The sequence below is a fragment of the Chrysemys picta genome, chromosome 17 (assembly GCF_011386835.1).
Source record: "Chrysemys picta bellii isolate R12L10 chromosome 17, ASM1138683v2, whole genome shotgun sequence".
NCBI lineage: Eukaryota > Metazoa > Chordata > Testudines > Emydidae > Chrysemys > Chrysemys picta.
The window spans coordinates 16253384-16273447 of NC_088807.1; positions in this window are offsets into that span (position 1 = coordinate 16253384).

Here is a 20064-nt window from a genome sequence, read left to right on the forward strand (position 1 = left end):
CTGGGCTCTCCCCCCACACACCTCCCTGCTGCCCCAGCTCTGCGCTCCCCCGTATCCCCCCGCCATTGTCCCACACACACACCTTCTGCCGCCCCAGCCCTGGGCTCTCCCCCCCTGACCTGCACCCCCCTGCCACCCCAGCCCTGGGCTCTCACCCTCCCACCCACACACCCTGCTGCCCCAGCTCTGGGTTCCCCCCTACTCCCCCCACCATTGCCCCACACACACACCTCCTGCCGCCCCAGCCCTGGGTTTCCCCCCCCCCCACCTGCACCCTCCTTCCGCCACAGCCCTGGGTGACTGGTAACTCGCTCCCAGGGCGGGTCATTCCGCAGGAATTTTGGATGTGCACAGAACACAGACAGGATTGGTTCCCATATGATTAAAGAACTGCAGTAAAGTGGAACAATTTTCAGCTTGTGTGATTGGAGGATATCTGGATGCATATTATAAGACTGTCCTACATAAATGAGGAAAAGTTGAGGTCCCTTTATTATTCTTTTGTTCCACTCTTTCTTTCTATGGGGAATTTGCCAATGCAATATCACTGTCTTCCTTTTAAACAAACAAACAAACAAACAAACAAACAAACAAACAAACAAACAAACAAACAAACAAACAAACGGCAATGGCTGTTGAAAATAGCAATTCCAGTCCTAATAACCACTGGGAAGCATTTCTTGCTCAATTTTATCCTACTTTTTCTACAGCAAGTTACAGTGGATCAGTATATTTGATTTGGGAGAAATGAAGTAACAGCTGCCCAAACTGAGCTTGAGCACGCCTGAATTTTGAGGTGTTCAAATCTGGAAGGCAGGTGCTCGGGCGGGGGAAGGGGATTGTGGCTCCGCGGGGGGGGCACGGCAGCATATATGCTGGTCTGAGTGGCATGGTAAGGGGGCTGGGGGGTTGGAGAACGGGTAGCGGGTTCCGGGGGGAGCAGTCAAGGGACAGGGAGCAGGGGGAGTTGGATGGGGTGGTGGTTCGGGAGGGGGGCAGTCAGGGGCAGGGAGAAGGGGGGGGGTTAGATGGGTCAGGGGGTCGGGGGGGCAGTCAGCAGTTGGATAGGCACGGGAGTCCCAAGAGTTTGTCAGGGACAGGTAGGGGGTGGGGTCCTAGGGAGAAGTTGGGGGGAGTCTCAGGAGGGGGCAGTTGGGGACAAGGACCAGTGGGGCTTAGATAGGGGGTGGGGTCCTGTGGGGCAGTTGGAGCAGGGGGTTTGGATAGGTTGGGGTTTCTGTGGGGGCAGTCGGAGTGGATGGTGGCAGGTTGGGGCTACCCTCCCTCTCCATGGAGTGTCCTATTTTTGGAATGTTAAAATATGGAATCCCTATTCACAGTGCAGCTCTCCATTCACTGCAGCATGAGGTCTCAGGTACCTCCCTCCCTCCCCCTCTTTCCTGTTGGTAGTGGCCAAGGGAATGCTGGGAAATGTAGTTCTTTCCCTGCTCCAGGGCTGGCTCTATAGGCAGGGAGCTAACCAAGGAACTACAGCTCCCAGGGACCCCTGTTGGTTCTCAGCTCCCATGCTGGATCCCTGCCGCCCCTGCAAATGGGCTGCCCCAAGCATGTGCTTGCTTTGCTGGTGCCTAGAGCCGCCCCTGCATAAGACATACACACAACGACACCGTGCTAAGGCCGTACAAGCAACCTTCATTCTGGTGTTTCCTAACGTTTAAAGGCCTGGTCTGCACACAGTTCTTGGTAGTTCTAGAACTATTTTGGGTAGGGATGCATTTATTTACATCTCCCTTAATAGTTGTCCCAGCACAACTTCTACTGTGCACACAGTTATATCCTCATACAAGTGTCTTACACCAATATAGCTTATTCCCCTCACTGTACTGGTAGAAAGCACCGTTATACTGATATGAGTGTCCCTATACTAGGGGGGTTGTACTGCTTCAACTATACTAGTAGAGCTCAAGCACTACAACTTGAAGAAGGTGACCAGCCCTCTGTGGAGAAAGAAGTGGTTCGGGACTATTTAGAAAAACTGGACGTGCACAAGTCCATGGGGCCGGATGCGCTGCATCCGAGGGTGCTAAAGGAGTTGGCGGGTGAGATTGCAGAGCCATTAGCCATTATTTTTGAAAACTCATGGCGATCGGGGGAGGTCCCAGATGACTGGAAAAAGGCTAATGTAGTGCCCATCTTTAAAAAAGGGAAGAAGGAGGATCCGGGGAACTACAGGCCAGTCAGCCTCACCTCAGTCCCTGGAAAAATTATGGAGCAGGTCCTCAAGGAATCAATTATGAAACATGATCAGGAACAGTCAGCATGGATTCACGAAGGGGAAGTCGTGCCTGACTAACCTAATTGCCTTCTATGATGAGATAACTGGCTCTGTGGATGAGGGGAAAGCAGTGGATGTGTTATTTCTTGACTTTAGCAAAGCTTTTGATACTGTCTCCCACAGTATTCTTGCCACCAAGTTAAAGAAGTATGGGATGGATGAATGGACTGTAAGGTGGATAGAAAGCTGGCTGGATCGTCGGGCTCAACGGGTAGTGATCAATGGCTCCATGTCTAGTTGGCAGCCGGTTTCAAGTGGAGTGCCCCAAGGGTCAGTCCTGGGTCCGGTTTTGTTTAATATCTTTATTAATGATCTGGAGGATGGTGTGGACTGCACTCTCAGCAAGTTTGCAGATGACACTAAACTAGGAGGCGTGGTAGATACACTAGAGGGTAGGGATCGGATACAGAGGGACCTAGACAAATTAGAGGATTGGGCAGAATAAAACCTGATGAGGTTCAACAAGGACAAGTGCAGAGTCCTGCACTTAGGACGGAAGAATCCCATGCACTGCTACAGACTAGGGACCGAATGGCTAGGTAGCAGTTCTGCTGAAAAGGACCTAGGGGTCACAGTGGACGAGAAGCTGGATATGAGTCAACAGTGTGCTCTTGTTGCCAAGAAGGCTAACGGCATTTTGGGCTGTATAAGTAGGGGCATTGCCAGCAGATCGAGGAACGTGATCGTTCCCCTTTATTCGACATTGGTGAGGCCTCATCTGGAATACTGTGTCCAGTTTTGGGCCCCACACCACAAGAAGGATGTGGAAAAATTGGAAAGAGTCCAGCGGAGGGCAACAAAAATGATTAGGGGTCTGGAGCATATGACTTATGAGGAGAGGCTGAGAGAACTGGGATTGTTTAGTCTCCAGAAGAGAAGAATGAGGGGGGATTTGATAGCAGCCTTCAACTACCTGAAGGGGGGTTCCAAAGAGGATGGAGCTCGGCTGTTCTCAGTGGTACCAGATGACAGAACAAGGAGCAATGGTCTCAAGTTGCGGTGGGGGAAGTCCAGGTTGGATATCAGGAAAAACTATTTCACTAGGAGGGTGGTGAAACACTGGAATGCGTTACCTAGGGAGGTGGTGGAGTCTCCTTCCTTGGAGGTTTTTAAGGCCCGGCTTGACAAAGCCCTGGCTGGGATGATTTAGCTGGGAATTGGTCCTGCTTTGAGCAGGGGGTTGGACTAGATGACCTCTTGAGGTCCCTTCCAACTCTGATATTCTATGATTCTATGAACTTTCTAGTGTAAATAAGCCCCTGCTCACTATCACTCGTGCACCTTTATATTGAATTAGAACAAAAAAGTCAGTCTCTTGTTACGGAGGAACAGAGATTGCCTCCCCACAGGACAAATGACACTCAGATACTTGGCCCTCAGATACTGTGGTGATGGGCACCAACTGAGAAACCTCGATAAATAGCTCCATATAGACGAACGAATGTCAGTGCAGAGGTGTCATGGGGTTGCTGGTCCTTTAAGTGGAGTCCGGGCCCAGGCTACGTAGGGAAGCTGATTTAAAAGCAAAGAGCCCATGTAGGGCAGATGATTGTCTGTCAGGCACCTGGCCCTGATCAAAGGCCATCAGGACTCAGTGGCAAGGAGGGGCTCTTGGGACAGGCCCGTTCTGTTGCTGCAGGAGGAGACCTACAGCCTGTTTAACTCTCTAAGGTGTCAGGTAAACTGATGGAGTAGAAAGGGTCCAGCTTTAGCCCCCAGCTCAGCCAATCAGCATTGAGACTCTGCGGGGCAGGAGGCTGAGGGGTCTCACCACATGGCCCAAAGGATGGCCCAGCTCACCAGTGGGGATCACTGTCAGAGCACTCTTCCTGTCCCATCGCTTTGTGAGGGTCTCCCACAATGAGGGCTGGAGAGCAGCCCCCTCCTCGCCTGTGGAGGGAGAGAAGAAGGGAAAAGGGAAAACAAAAGAGACACAAACCTCAATGTCCCCAGTGACTCTAAGGGACAAAGGCCTAAGTGGGGGGAAAATTCTCCCACCTTAACCTAGTGTTTTCCATGCCTAGAATTTGGCCGGCACCAGATGGCTCAGGCTGAACAGGTTCCAAACCGCTCTGAGGCTCTGACCTTCTCAACAGGGACGGCTGTTTTCCAGCTAAATCAGTAGTGGGAAAGGGGGAAACTCCGAAGAGGCTCCTCCTCGCGCTCACGTACCTGAACCTGAATTCTCCCTCAGGCCTCAAGGGGAGACCTCGGGAAGGAGACTGGCTGCAGCAAACCAAGGGGGGTCTCTGAGATTGCCCCTGCCCTGCAGCCTGTCCTGCCTGCCCGTTGCCATGGACTCTCTGTGAGGTCACCGCCTCCCAATCTCTTTTCACCAATCAGCCGAGGTGCTGCAAAAGGCCCTTGTGATGTCACTGACACACCCACCCCTGCCCTGTGGGGCTAATGTCCTGCTCCTGGCCAGCCCCTTTGGATCTTTGAGCTGCTCCCTCTGTATCGCCCCACACACACACACTCACTGTTAGCTCTGGGGATCAGTCAGGCTACTAATAAAAACATCAGAGGCTGCTCAATGTGCCACACTCCGGTTTTCAGAGATTTCTAGACTTTAAGGCCAGAAGAGACCATTAGATCATATAATCTGACCCCTCCCGCCCCCCGCCTCTTGCATAGCATCTTGTGTAGCACAGTGCCTAGTTTTGGACCAAAGCACACTCCAGAAAGGAATCTAGTCTTCATTGGAAGACATCAAGAGATGGAGAAACCACCACTTCCCCTGGTAGTTTGGAGGAAACTGATGCAGAGAGGGGAAGGGAACTGACCCCAAGGCCACACCTGTGAGTCTGTATCATAAGACATACGCACAACGACACCGTGCTAAGGTGGTACAAGCAACCTTCATTCTGGTGTTTCCTAACGTTTAAAGGCCTGGTCTGCACACAGTTCTTGGTAGTTCTAGAACTATTTTGGGTAGGGATGCATTTATTTACATCTCCCTTAATAGTTGTCCCAGCACAACTTCTACTGTGCACACAGTTCTATCCTCATACAAGTGTCTTACACCAATATAGCTTATTCCCCTCACTGTACTGGTCTAAAGCACCGTTATACTGATAGGACTGTCCTCATACTAGGGGGGTTGTACTGCTTCAACTATACTAGTAGAGCTCAAGCACTACAACTTTCTAGTGTAAACAAGCCCCTGCTCACTATCACTCGTGCACCTTTATATTGAATTAGAACAAAAAAGTCAGTCTCTTGTTACAGGGGAACAGAGATTGCCTCCCCACAGGACAAATGACACTCAGATACTTGGCCCTCAGATACTGTGGTGATGGGCACCAACTGAGAAACCTAGATAAATAGGCAGGGAGTTAACCAAGGAACTGCAGCTCCCAGGGCCCCCTGTTAGTTCTCAGCTCCCATGCTGGATCCCTGCCGCCCCTGCAAATAGGCTGCCCCAAGCACGTGCTTGTTTTGCTGGTGCCTAGAGCCGCACCTGATTGGGGCGTAGGGCATCACAAAGGCTAGAGCGTGAGCCTTAGTTGCTTCCAGGCCAGCCTTTGCCATTCCTGACTTGCCAAAGAAAATGGGCGGATGCCCAGGCTAGTGTGCAGAGCAATTTCCCTCTTCCAAATGTGCACCTGTCCCGCTGCTTGAGGGGGCTGCTAAATAGCACCTTTGGAGCCCGGCTGTTTCTCTGCTTCTCACCAGCTGGGGAAAAGCCTCTTGGGGGGAAATCTCCTGCCCCACTGTGAAATGAGCAACCTTGGAGCGGGAATGGTAAGAGGCCCCAGCAGCGGGGCTGGCCCTGCTCTCCTACCGTCTTCTGATGTTGGCCACAGAGCATCAGCAGCTGCCCCCCATGCTGGTCTGCGGATATCCTTTCAGTGGGTGTCTGGTGTGCCAGGGAGCAGGCTGGCTGGTGTCTTTGTGGCTGTCTGCAGCTCACGCGTAGGCACGGTCCTCCCCTCCTCTTGCCCCACCCTCGGTTGCTCTGTGGCTTTTAAGCCTTCCCTTGGAGTTGTCAGCACCAGCCGCCTCTGCTCTAGGAGCCCGGAGGAGGAAAGTGTGCTGGGCTCCGGCATGGGGCTCTTCCTCCCTCCTGCCTATCAACCCTGGGCCTGGGCCTCCTTTCGTTACGCGCCATGTGGGCAAGAGTCAAAGTGCGGCAGCAAGTGCAAGGGCCAAGCTTGTGGGCATCTGGTGAAGCTGCGAGAATCGCAACCCTCAGGACTGCAGCATCTCTAGCCAGGGTGTCAAGTTCTAGGGCCCGGCCCATTGCGGCCATTCCGTCAAACCAGCCAGAGCGAGGACCTGGCACCAGTGGGCTCTAGTCACCCGGCAGGAGGGGAAAGACTTGCTCTTGCACAACTCAATAGAAGGAAGCAGAGCTCCCAGGGCTTGGCCACAAGCCAACAGGGTACCCGGTGGTCCCATGGAGAGTTGAAGTGAGATGGTAGGAGTCAGACTCCTGCATGCTGACCATTACACCAGGGGAGGGTGGGGAGCAGCTGTGTCCGGTGTAGGACATTTGGAGTCCGGGGGCTGCGGCAAGGACGGTGGTGCCTGGGCTGCTGCTGCCCCCAGCCAGGTCTGTACTGGGGAGAGAGCTGCATTAATTAATATGGAAATATACCTATCTCACAGAGCTGGAAGGGACCTTGAAAGGTCATCGAGTCCGGACCCCTGCCTTCACAGCAGGACCAAGTACCGTTCCTGACAGATTTTTGCCCCAGATCCCTAAATGGCCCCCTCAAGGATTGAACTCATAACCCTGTGTTATGCAGGGGGTCAGACTAGATGATCAGGGCTGGCCTTAGAGCTTTTGAAACTATGAATTTATGAACCTAAAGATGGCTGTAACTGCTAGTGTGAAGGTTGCTGCTCCTGTCCAAGGGGAGATGCTTTGTCTGAGGTTTCCTTGAGGAGAGGCACCAGGATCCCTGTTTCCTCTTTCTCATAACCTTCGTTGGACAGAGCACATCACAGGTTCTCCCCTTTTGGTCTCTAACAGGAAACCTCCATCCAGCAGATCTCACGCCATGGATCTCACGCCTCCTCTGCCATTGGGCAGACATGGAAACAGCAAAGGTCAATTTCTATTTTCTTTGCTCATTGCTTGAGTCTAGTTGCAAAACTGCTTCATTATTAACCCCACTCCTTTGTGCACAGAATGTTGGGACTCTGGGAACAGATGGGGCCAAGCTGAAAACCAATAAACCTCTGTTCCCAGAGAACCCAGGAAAAGGAACAAAAGATTGTCATCCAGAAGGTTTGAGGGTCTGGAAGGATGGATTTGCAGTTGCAAATATGTTGACTTATTCTCAACTATTTCAATATCTGGAATTTATTAGCATGGGGAAAATAATCAGTAAATTTTAAATGAAGAATTTCCCATACTATTTATAACATCAAGTCAGAAGTTGGGCCACCAACACAATAACAAAGAAATCACACCGAGACCCATGACCAATGTAGGCTACAGTTTATTTAAACCCCTTTCCTTGAAAGGAATTGTAGGGGGGAATTTACACATCTATTGTATATAGCCCAATGGGGGTATAGTAGAATTTGTAGAGAGTTTTGAAGTCTATCTCCATGAGATTATTTCTGAGAGAACTGCCAAGATGACAGCCAGGGGATGGGAGTGGAGCTGTATCACTTTCAATAGCTTAACATTTCTTTCTTCTGCATTATTTGATCTTATTTATGTGTGTTTCAATCATGTAAACAGATAGATATTGTCTCAATACACATACATTAGCCAATCATTACATGAGACAAAAGGTTTAGATTCACAACTTGAAGGCAATGAGTGAATTAGAACATAACATAACATAAGAACGGCCGTACCGGGTCAGACCATAGGTCCATCTAGTCCAGTATCCTGTCTACCGACAGTGGCCAATGCCAGGTGCCCCAGAGGGAGTGAACCTAACAGGCAATGATCAAGTGATCTCTCTCCCACCATCCATCTCCACCCTCTGACAAACAGAGGCTAGGGACACCATTCCTTACCCATCCTGGCTAATAGCCAATAATGGACTTAACCACCATGAATTGATCCAGTTCTCTTTTAAATGCTGTTATAGTCCTAGCCTTCACAACCTCCTCAAGTAAGGAGTTCCACAAGTTGACTGTGCGCTGTGTGAAGAATTTCCTTTTATTTGTTTTAAACCTGCTGCCTATTAATTTCATTTGGTGACCCCTAGTTCTTGTATTATGGGAATAAGTAAATAACTTTTCCTTATCCACTTTCTCCACATCACTCATGATTTTATATACCTCTATCATATCCCCCCTTAGTCTCCTCTTTTCCAAGCTGAAGAGTCTTTAATCTCTCCTCATATGGGACCCGTTCCAAACCCCTACTCATTTTAGTTGCCCTTCTCTGAACCTTTTCCAGTGCCAGTATATCTTTTTTGAGATGAGGAGACCACATCTGTACACAGTATTCGAGATGTGGGCGTACCATCGATTTATGTAAGGGCAATAATATATTCTCCGTCTTATTCTCTATCCCTTTTTTAATGATTCCTAACATCCTGTTTGCTTTTCTGACCGCTTCTGCACACTGCGTGGACACTAATAACTATCCACAATGACTCCAAGATCTTTTTCCTGACTTGTTGTAGCTAAATTAGCCCCCATCATATTGTATGTATAGTTGGGGTTATTTTTTCCAATGTGCATTACTTTAGGGGCAACTCCAAGGGAAATACTATTTATGGAGATATCAATCTAAATTTTACATGAGTTTCGTTATCTTCCCTTTAGGTTCTATCCATGGAAATTCACCCATACTCGTCTGCTGAAAGATAAAATCATGGAAATCTGCCTCCAGAGAACGTGGAAGGCTGACGCAGACGGGGAACTGAAAGATGCCCACATTCAAATCAAAACGGAATGTTGAGAACTGACTGTTGCAACGCTGGCCCCCACCAGTCCCTAGGACAGGGGTGGCCAACCTGAGCCTGAGAAGGAGCCAGAATTTACCAATGAACATTGCCAAAGAGCCACAGGAATATGTCAGCAGCCCCCCATCCCCTACCCTCCTCCAGCCCCCAGCACCTCCCGCCCACCAGCAGCCCCACCAACCAGCGCCTGGGAATCTGGGAATTACCTTCTGTAAAAACTCATCTTCTTTCGAAAATGTGTGGAAATAGCTGATTCAAGAAGTTGTTGACAGATGGATAGTACGCGTCTATCAGCAGCTCCTTGGATCACCAGCCGCTGTCAACCAAGCCAGTTGGCAGACTGAAGGCAGGGCAAGAATGCTGAAGCAGAACATTCTTTCCTGTTGGGATACGTGACATCACAATAAACTGATACAGAAACACACCTGGACACCCACCCAGAGAGACACGCACCCACAGAAGCTAGTAACATTTACAACATTGAGAGATGCACCCAAAATCTCTAGGAATTTTGATTTGGGGGAGGGGATCATAGGTGCTGACTGCATGGGTGCTCCAGGGCTGGAGCACCCACGCGGAAAAATTAGCGGGTGCTTAGCACCCACTGGAAGCCAAGCTCTACCCTCCCCCCTGCCCATCTCCCGCTAACCAACTCCGCCCCCTCCCTCCCAGGGCCTTCTGCCTGCCACAACAAACAGCTGTTTGGCTGCATTCAGGACGCTCCCAGTGGGTGGGGGAGGAGCAAAGCCGTAACTCACCCAGAGATGTGATTTTATTAAAAGGTTCGGAGGCCCAGAAACACGTTGAAAATGTTGGAAGGCCCTGTGGGAAGGAGCAGAGCGTTGGGCCTGTGGGGTCGATACGATGACTCAGGGGAAGCTCTTTGGGGCAGGGAGAGCTTTGTGTGGCTGGGCAGGGCCTAGCAGAATGGGGCCCCGGGCTCAGACTGACGCTGTGCAGCCAGTGGCAGTACAAACAAATAACAATGGGGGGGGGGGGGAACAAAGAGACACATCTAATCGTTGGGATTTTACACAAAGACCTTTCAGAAGAGCCCCAGGCAGTGTCTGAGCTGGCTCGGATGAGGCAGCAAGGGGCAGCGCAGCCTGAGCCAGTGAAACTGCCAATCCCCCAGGGAGCAGTGGAAGCAGGTCCAAGCCGTAGCAAAGAGCGGTTCCTGCCGGGAGACGGGAAGCAGGCAGATGGCAGCTCTGTGGGACAGAGAGTGTCTGTTTGTTCTGTATGTGGACAGCACCTGGCACAATGGGGCTGGTCCCTGAGTGGGGCCTGTACACAATGGTAATAAAAGAAGGGGATTTGTTGGGTTACTCTAAATCCCGAGTGGAAAGGTGGAGGTGACAGGGGCAAGCCCTGAACAGATGGGATCTGCCCAGCCAGGGCAGCATGTGCAGGACGGGGAAGGGGAAAGGCCATTGGAAGTGTTTCCACAGAAGCAAAAAAATCGGGGAACCAGCCCAACCATGGTGGAGTGAGGCTGTTCCCTGGGCTAGATCTCCACAGACAGCAGTCATGGGCAGGCTGGGAGGGATGGCCTGGATTCACTTTGGATTGGCTCCAGTGTAAATGAGACGAGAATTGTCCCAGAAGGGCCCAGGTACAAGAGTGACAGACACTGTAGGTGGAGCCTGTGAATAAAAAAATTAGGTGCATTATAAAACAGTAGTAAAATAATCCCCCTGCTCCCCTTCTCCTGATGGGTGACTCCAAGTCTGACCTTGTACCTGTCCATCGGGCATCATCACTGAATGGGGGAGCTGTTAACGAGGCACCACAGGGATTGGCTGTAGCCCCCTCACTATTCAACTTTGTAATTAACCATCTGGAAGTAAATATAAAATCACTGCTGATAAAGTCTGTGGCTAGCACAGCTTGGAAGAGTGGTAAATAATGCTAATGATGGGGCAGTTGTACAGAGCAGCCTGGATGGTTTGGTAAACTGGGATTAGTAAAACAAATGCAGTTTAATACAGCCAAAAGCCAGGCCCTATAGCTGGTAACGGAAGCTGGTGGCCACACCTAGAGCCTAGGGAACCGTAGCCTGGAAAGCAGGGACTATGAAAAGGATTTAGGGTCATAGAGGACAAACAGCTGAACCTGAACTTCTGTGAGCTGCTTTCAGGTTAAGCCTGCAGCTTTGGGCAAGTAATTCAGACCCTGGGTCTGTGTTGGAGCAGACGGGCGTGTCTGGCTCAACAAGACAGGGTTCTGGGATCCTGAGCTGCCAGGGCAGAAAAGCAGGTGCAGAAGTAGTCTTGGCACATCGGTTGGCAGCTCCCAAGAGGCTTTCTGTGATCCAACCCTTCACAAGGGACAAAACACTCCAATCCCTCCCGGTGGGAGGAACCAGGTTTCCTCTTCAAATTGCCATCCCACCATCAACCTCAGCCTAGATCAATCCTCACAAGCGATCCATTTCCTGGACACTACTGTGCTAATAAGCGATGGTCACATAAATACCACCCTATACCGGAAACCTACTGACCGCTACACTTACCTACATGCCTCCAGCTTCCATCCAAGACACACCACACAATCCATTGTCTACAGCCAAGCTCTAAGATATAACCGCTTTTGCTCCAATCCCTCGGATAGAGACAAGCACCTACAAGATCTCTATCAAGCATTCTTAAAACTACAATACCCACCTGCTGAAGTGAAAAAACAGATTGACAGAGCCAGACGAGTACCCAGAAGTCACCTCCTACAAGACAGGCCCAACAAAGAAAATTACAGAACACCACTAGCTGTCACCTTCAGCCCCCAACTAAAACCTCTCCAGCGCATCATCAGAGATCTACAACCTATCCTGAAAGATGATCCTTTACTCTCACAGATCTTGGGAGACAGACCTGTCCTCGCTTACAGACAACCCCCCAACCTAAAGCAAATACTCACCAGCAACCACACATCACTGAACAAAACCACTAACCCAGGAACCTATCCTTGTAACAAAGCCCGATGCCAACTCTGTCCACATATCTATTCAAGTGACATCATCATAGGACCTAATCACATCAGCCATACCATCAGGGGCTCGTTCACCTGCACATCTACCAATGTGATATATGCCATCATGTGCCAGCAATGCCCCTCTGCCATGTACATTGGCCAATCCGGACAGTCTCTACGCAAAAGAATTAATGGACACAAATCTGACATCAGGAATCAAAATACTCAAAAACCAGTGGGAGAACACTTTAACCTGTCTGGTCATTCAGTGACAGACCTGCGGGTGGCTATATTACAACAGAAAAACTTCTAAAACAGACTCCAACGAGAGACTGCTGAGCTAGAATTGATATGCAAACTAGACACAATCAACTCCGGTTTGAATAAGGACTGGGAATGGCTGAGCCATTACAAACATTGATTCTATCTCCCCTTGTAAGTATGCTCACACTTCTTATCAAACTGTCTGTACTGGGCTATCTTGATTATCACTTCAAAAGTTTTTTTCTCTTAATTAATTGGCCTCTCAGAGTTGGTAAGACAACTCCCACCTGTTTATGCTCTCTGTATGTATGTATATATATCTCCTCAATATATGTTCCATTCTATATGCATCCGAAGAAGTGGGCTGTAGTCCACGAAAGCTTATGCTCTAATAAATTTGTTAGTCTCTAAGGTGCCACAAGTACTCCTGTTCTTCTTTCTTCAAATTCTGTCCTTGGTAAATGTCCAAGTCTGGGAATGTCCCACAACAGCATTTCTAATGGGAAGCTGGCTGCAGAACTGCTGAGAGCTCCTATGCAGGAGGGGTAGGAATTCAGTCTCTGTGTTCTGTCAGTGCAGCTAGAGCAATAGGAAAACCTCACCAGTCACTGTAGCAACTGTCTACGCCAAAGTACTACAGGAGTATTTTAAGTGTAGACAGCCTGAGAGTGAGACCAGATCTACCTCTAGTTGGCACTAGGGATGCACAAGCACTGAGACTACAGCAACGACAACAGTTCAATGCTTCCGGAGTTGGCAGCATTCAAACCTACGTGGAAAGACCCCAAGGGATTTCTAGTCCAGCACCTTAACCCCTCAGCCACAGCTACCTAATAGCCACTGGCCTCCCTACACTGTGATTCTCTTCTCAGTGAATTATCACTTCACATTGTTTGCTCAGACCAGCCTCCCCGGCCCACTCACTGCTGTGTGGGGCTGTAAGTGTGTCCATTGCTGGACAGCAGGAATTCCTGCCCATTTCCCTTCCGGCTGGAGCAGGATTGGAGTGTGTTTGTGTTAATGACATCGCTGTAGATTGTTGTTCGTTCCCCATCTTGACAATTCAGACAGTCCCTTTCCCATTCAGATCTCCAGCATCTCGTTCCAATAGCAGGTCCGGTTTTCTCTGGGGCACTGACATGTTTCAGGGGGTTGGTGAGTGAACTCAGCCTTGCATTCCGTCCTTGATGAGGCGGGGCAAGGGTGGTCAGTTTTCTTGGGTCAGAAAGTTGGCAACCCTAGATCCAGGGGAAACAAACACCCAACGAGGCTGGCCAGGGGCAGGACATCAGCTTGGTGGGGAGGGGTGGAGGTGGCAGTGACATCACAAAGGCCTGTTGCAGGAACTCAGCCTATTGGGCAAAGGTGGTGGGGAGGGGATGACCTCACAGAGAGACCCTGACATCAGCCGGGCAGGACAAAGGTGCAGGGCCAGGCCAGTCTCTGAGACCCCCCCGGCTTTGCTGCCGCAAGTCTCCTTCGCGAGGTCTCTCCTGGAGGACTGAGAGAGAATTAGGATTCATGGATGTGAGCATGAGGAGGAACCTCTGTGGAGTTTTCTCCTTTCCTACCATTGATTGTGCCAAAAACAACCTTCCCTTTTACAAGGTAAGAGGACCAGAGAGGTTTGGAACCTGTTCAGTCTGATCCCCCTGGTGCAGGCAGCATTCTAGGCCCAGAAAACACTGGCTTAAGGTGGCCAAATTTGACTTCCTGCCTAGGACTTTGACGCTTGGAATCCCTGGGGACATTGGGGTTTATCCTTTTTGGTTTCCCTTTTCCTCTTTCCTCCCTCCTTTCTCCTCTTCTCTTGCTTCTTTTTCCCCTTTCCCCAGCTTCCCCCCCTCTACCAAGGAGGGGTGTGTGTGGAGTGTGGATGGGGTGGGGGGTGCTCTCATTGCGGGAGGTCCTCACAAAGAGGTGGGGCTGGATTTGAGAGGGATCCCCTCTGATGGTGACCTGGGCCATCCTTTGGGACATCTGGTGAGACCTCTCAGCCTCCCTCCCCTCAGAGTCTCAGTGCTGATAGGCCGAGCAGGGGGCTATCGCCAGTGAGGAGACTCAGGTCCTTTTGGTCTCTTTTCAGATCAGGCAAATAAGTCACAACCAATCCAATGTATGGGATTAAACTTGCTGCTTCTCTCCATTAATTGTCGCTTAGCAGGTCAGGATTTCCTCTAGTGGTCGAGGTCTTCTAAAATACTGGCTGAATAATTACTATGAACCACTGTTGGGCTGTTGCTCACTTGAGAGCACTTTATTCTGATCAGTCACTGTATGAAATTCAAGATGTCACAGATAGGTTGAAAGTCAGGAGCAGTGTTTCCTCACATTTTTTATGTCCGTGTGCGGAATGAATTTTGTGATGTCCCCCAATATGTGCAATTTTGTTATGTGACACATCACCTGTATATTGCTGCACATCCCAAAATTCATTCTGCACATGGACGGTGTGTGGCAGGGGTGAGGCTGAAGGGTTCGGAGTGTGGGAGGGGGCTGAAGTGGGGCAGAGGTTTGGAGTGTGGGCTCTGGGGTGGGGCTGGGAATGAGGGGCTCAGGGCTAGGGGAGAGGGTTGGGGTGCAGGGGGCTGAGGGCTCCGGCTGGAGCTGTGGGCTCTGGAGTGGGGCTGGGAATGAGAGGCTCAGGGCTAGGGCAGAGGGTTGTGGTGCAGGGGGTGAGGGCTCCGGCTGGGGGTGTGGGCTCTGGGATGGGGCTGGGAATGAGGGGTTTGGGGAGCAGGTTGCCCGAGGGAGAGAGGACTCCCCCCAGCCCTCTCTCACCACAGCAGCTCAGGGCCAGGTGAGAGGGCACCTGTCTCCTGGCCGCAGCAGCTCTGGAGGGGCTGGGAGATTTATTTTTCCTAAGTCAAAATGGGGAAGGGAAGGAGTTATGCTTCAGTTTTTACCTTATAAACTTTGGTCCTGTCTAATATATAAGGCGCTATGGGAATAAGACACCATGTCATGTGGTGACATCACAATAGCAGAGGGTGTGAGAACTGCAGCAACCGAGAGGGCAGGGGATTTAGAGTCAGATTGCTTCAAATGCTGCATTCCTCGGCTGGCATTTAACAGCAACGCTTAGCTAACAGAATGGAGAAAGGAATTCTCTGCTAAAGATTCACTCTGCCCCTTTAGCCAACTCCACCCCTTCCCTGAACAGAGTGTGCTCAGAACAACAATCTCCCCCCCGCCCCCCCAGCCCACAGCTGGGTGCCCAGCACAAAGCAAGGGAGGGGGTTCTTTGGCTTGTTTTATTTTTACTTTGCAAAAGGTTTTTTTCAAAAGCATTTTCTGCCCTTGTTTCCTATGGTAAGGAAGCAAATGGTTGTGGGGAAAGGAACCTGTGAGTGGTGGAGCCAGGGCAGTGGGAGGAAGTTGGCAGAGGCTGAAGAGGGCAATGGGGGGGCTGAAAGTGACCAGGTGCCGTGCGGGGAAAGGAACAGTTTGGGGAGGCTGAACAGGGGGATGGGGGGCAGTTGGAGGAGGCTGAAGGGAGAGATGGGGGAAGGGGACATTTGGGAGAAGGCTGAAGGGGGCAATGGGTTGAAGGAGGCTGGGGCAGAGTGGCAGTTGGGGGGGGCTGCTCATCCCCATGGGAGGGGAGGAGGAAGAGGAGCTGCCCTTGTATCAGAAGCTGTTTCCTATTAGAACTTGCACTGTTCCTGAGCAGGGTCCTGTGATCAAAGGAGAACTAGATGGGTTCATGGAGGACAGGTCCATCAATGGCTGTTAGCCGGGATGGGCAGGGATGCGTCCCTAGCCTCTGTCTGTCAGAAGCTGGGAATTGGGCAACAGGGGATGGGTCACTGGATGATTCCTGTCTGTTCATTCCCTCTGGGGCACCTGGCACTGGCCACTGTTGGCAGACAGGACACTGGGCTAGATGGACCTTTGGTCTGACCCAGTCTGGCCGTCCTTATCTTCTAATGTACTTCTCACATGCTCAGTAACATCTGCAAATTGCTGCCCTCACGCGCCATCAGAATCTGCTCCCTGCAATCAAAGGCAGGGAAAATCCCCCTGAAGGGGAGAAACCGGAGGGGAAGGATGGGCAGAGGGACAAATCTGGGACAAGCTCAGGGGTTCAGACTGGGGTGGGGCTGCCCTGCCAGGTACGTGCAGAAGGGAAAACCCTCAGATAGAGGGAGGCAGAGGGGATAAAAGTTACGACGGGTGGGGGGAGCCGTCAGCAGCAGTTCCAAACTAGGGTGTGGTGGAGGGTAGAAGGACTTGTGTTCCTCACTGGATGGTCCATCTCAGCACCCCCTCCCCAGGGCTGTGGTGTTAAAGGCCCCGGGTGGCCCAGTGCCCAGGTACCGCAGCTCTGCTCTAGCTGAAATGGTGACTGAGCTGCCGAAGGAGACTTGATTCAGGGAAATAGTTTACACCCTCCCCCCCCACCCCCCTGGGCTCTGCTGGTATCAGCTCCTGAGCCAGAGACTGCAGGTGATAGGAGAGATCTGGGGTAAGTGCTGGGGCCTGGCTGGAAAGTGACTCTGCAGAAATGGCTCCTGCTCGCCCCATCTCTGCCCCGAGTGTCTGCGCGGCTCAGAGCTGCTGCCCCAGCTCCCCCAGGCTCACCCCCGTTAGCAGTGGCTGTAGCTATTGGCGAGGAAACGCCCATGGGAATGCAGGACAGTGACCGGCTCTTCGTGCAGGAGGGAGAGGGGAGAGACTGGACGGGGCAGCTGGAGCAATCAGTGGGGAGGGAGGTTCCGGGCACCCAGCCTTACCCAGTTCCATTCCCTGCAGCCCCCCGGGGCAGTCACTTTCCTGGGAGAGAGGAGGGGCAGAGAGAGGAAAAGCCAGTTCCTGCCTCTGCCTGGTCCCTGCGCTGCTGAGGGAAGGGGCTGTTCTGGGGACAGTGTCGGGGGATCCCCCAAAGTGGTTCCTTTGATTCTGCTCTTTCCAGGCGTTTGGCTCAGAGACTCTTTTCCTGGGAGAGTGTAATAGCGTCTGGTGGGTTTAGTCCCGGGGGAGAGGTCGGGTCTGTGATGTAATAGCGTCACTGAGGCTTCTCCCAGCATGGCAGAGTCTAGAGTGTCTGTCTGCAAGGACAGAGCCTGGGGGAATCGGGGTGTGAAATGGACTAACACTCATTCAGAAACCTCCCGATCTTCCCTTCTCACCCTGACAGGCTACAGAATAACGATCCCATTTTGCTCCAGACCGTCCCATCTTCCTAGGGGCCGGGGAAGGGAAATGGCTGTGGTGGATCCAGCTCAGGTAGGAGATTTTGGGGGAGCTGCTGGGGAGGGTTGTTGGAGAGGGGGAGGGTCATGAAATCATAGAGTTCACAGTTCTAAGGAAGGGTAGAAGGGAGTACAGCAAAATAGAGGCAATGGATTTCAGGAAGGCGGATTTTGGTAAGCTCAGAGAGCTGATAGGTAAGGTCCCAGGGGAATCAAGACTGAGGGAAAAAACAACTGAGGAGAGTTGGCAGTTTTTCAAAGGGACACTATTAAGGGCCCAAAAGCAAGCTATTCCGCTGAGTAGGAAAGATAGGAAATGTGGCAAAAGACCTCCTTGGCTTAACCACGAGATCTTGCATGATCTAAAAAATAAAAGGAATCATAAAAAATGGAAACTAGGACAGATTACAAAGGATAAATATAGGCAAACAACACAGGAATGCAGGGGCAAGATTAGAAAGGCAAAGGCACAAAATGAGCTCAAACTGGCTACGAGAATAAAGGGAAACAAGAAGCCTTTTTATCAATCCTGTCGGAGAAAAACACAGTTCTCACTCTTTGGTTGGGTACAGCAAAGTCAGATACTTTATTCTCTCTCTATCAATTGCATAGAGGGAGAGAGTGCACTAGGACACAGGGTCTCCCCCTCCTAGGCAGGTCTCTCCCAGGTAAACAATTACATCAAGCATTTATTCCTTTTGTTACAGACAATAATGAGCAACAGCTGCATTTTGTTTATACATAGGTCATCCTGATATCTTATTTCCCACACTTGTTTAGACTCTAGTCTACATACAATATTATCTACACAAGGTTGCAACAACTTCTCACACAGTTCTTTCTCACTCGCCTCACACAATCCTCGCTTCTACAAATCTCGCGTTATTAGGGTTACAGTTAGCCTAACTCTTGCTAACAAACTGTCATGCATTGCAATCCCCTTCCTGTCCCTTCTTTCTCTGCTTCCACAATACATTAGAAGCAAGAGGAAGACCTAGGTCAGGGTAGGCCCACTGCTCAGTGAGGAGGGAGAAACAGTAACAGGAAACTTGGAAATGGCAGAGATGCTTAATGACTTCTTTGTTTTGGTCTTCACCGAGAAGTCTGAAGGAATGACTAACATAGTGAATGCTAATGGGAAGGGGGTAGGTTTAGAAGATAAAATAAAAAAAGAACAAGTTAAAAATCACTTAGAAAAGTTAGATGCTTGCAAGTCACCAGGGCCTGATTAAATGCATCCTGGAATCCTCAAGGAGCTAATAGAGGAGGTATCTGAGCCTCTAGCTATTCTCTTTGGAAAATCATGGGAGACAGGAGAGATTCCAGAAGACTGGAAAAGGGCAAATATAGTGCCCATCTATAAAAAGGGAAATAAAAATAAGCCAGGAAACTACAGACCAGTTAGTTTAACTTCTGTGCCAGGGAAGATAATGGAGCAAGTAATTAAGGAAATCATCTGCAAACACTTGGAAGGTGGTAAGGTGATAGGGAACAGCCAGCATGGATTTGTGAAGAACAAATCATGTCAAACCAATCTGATAGCTTTCTTTGATAGGATAACGAGTCTTGTGGATAAGGGAGAAGCGGTGGATGTGGTATACCTAGATTTCAGTAAGGCATTTGATAGGGTCTTGCATGCTATTCTTATCGATAAACTAGGCAAATACAACTTAGATGGGGCTACTATAAGGTGGGTGCATAACTGTCAGGATAACCGTACTCAGAGAGTAGTTATTAATGTTTCCCAATCCTGCTGGAAAGGTATAACAAGTGGGGTTCCGCAGGGGTCTGTTTTGGGACGGGCTCTGTTCAATATCTTCATCAACGACTTAGATATTGGCATAGAAAGTACGGTTATTAAATTTGCAGATGATACCAAACTGGGAGGGATTGCAACTACTTTGGAGGATAGGGTCATAATTCAAAATGATCTGGACAAATTGGAGAAATGGTCTGAGGTAAATAGGATGACCTGTTAACAAAGACAAATGCACAGTGCTCCACTTAGGAAGGAACAATCAGTTTCACACATACAGAATGGGAAGAGACTGTCTAGGAACGAGTACGGCAGAAAGGGATCTAGGCGTTATAGTGGACCACAAGCTAAATATGAGTCAACAGTGTGATGCTGTTGCCAAAAAAGCAAACATGATTCTGGGATGCATTAACAGGTGTGTTGTGAGCAAGACATGAGAAGTCATTCTTGCGCTCTACTCTGCGCTGGTTAGGCCTCAACTGGAGTATTGTGTCCAGTTCTGGGCACCACATTTCAAGGAAGATGTGGAGAAATTGGAGAGGGTCCAGCATGGTCTAAACAGTATTTGGTCCTGCCATGAGAGCAGGGGACTGGACTCAATGACCTCTCGAGGTCCCTTCCTGTCCTAGAATCTATGAATCTATGAAGGAGGCAACAACCTGTCATGTGTGATCTAAGGAGCAGGAAAACAATCTGGGAATT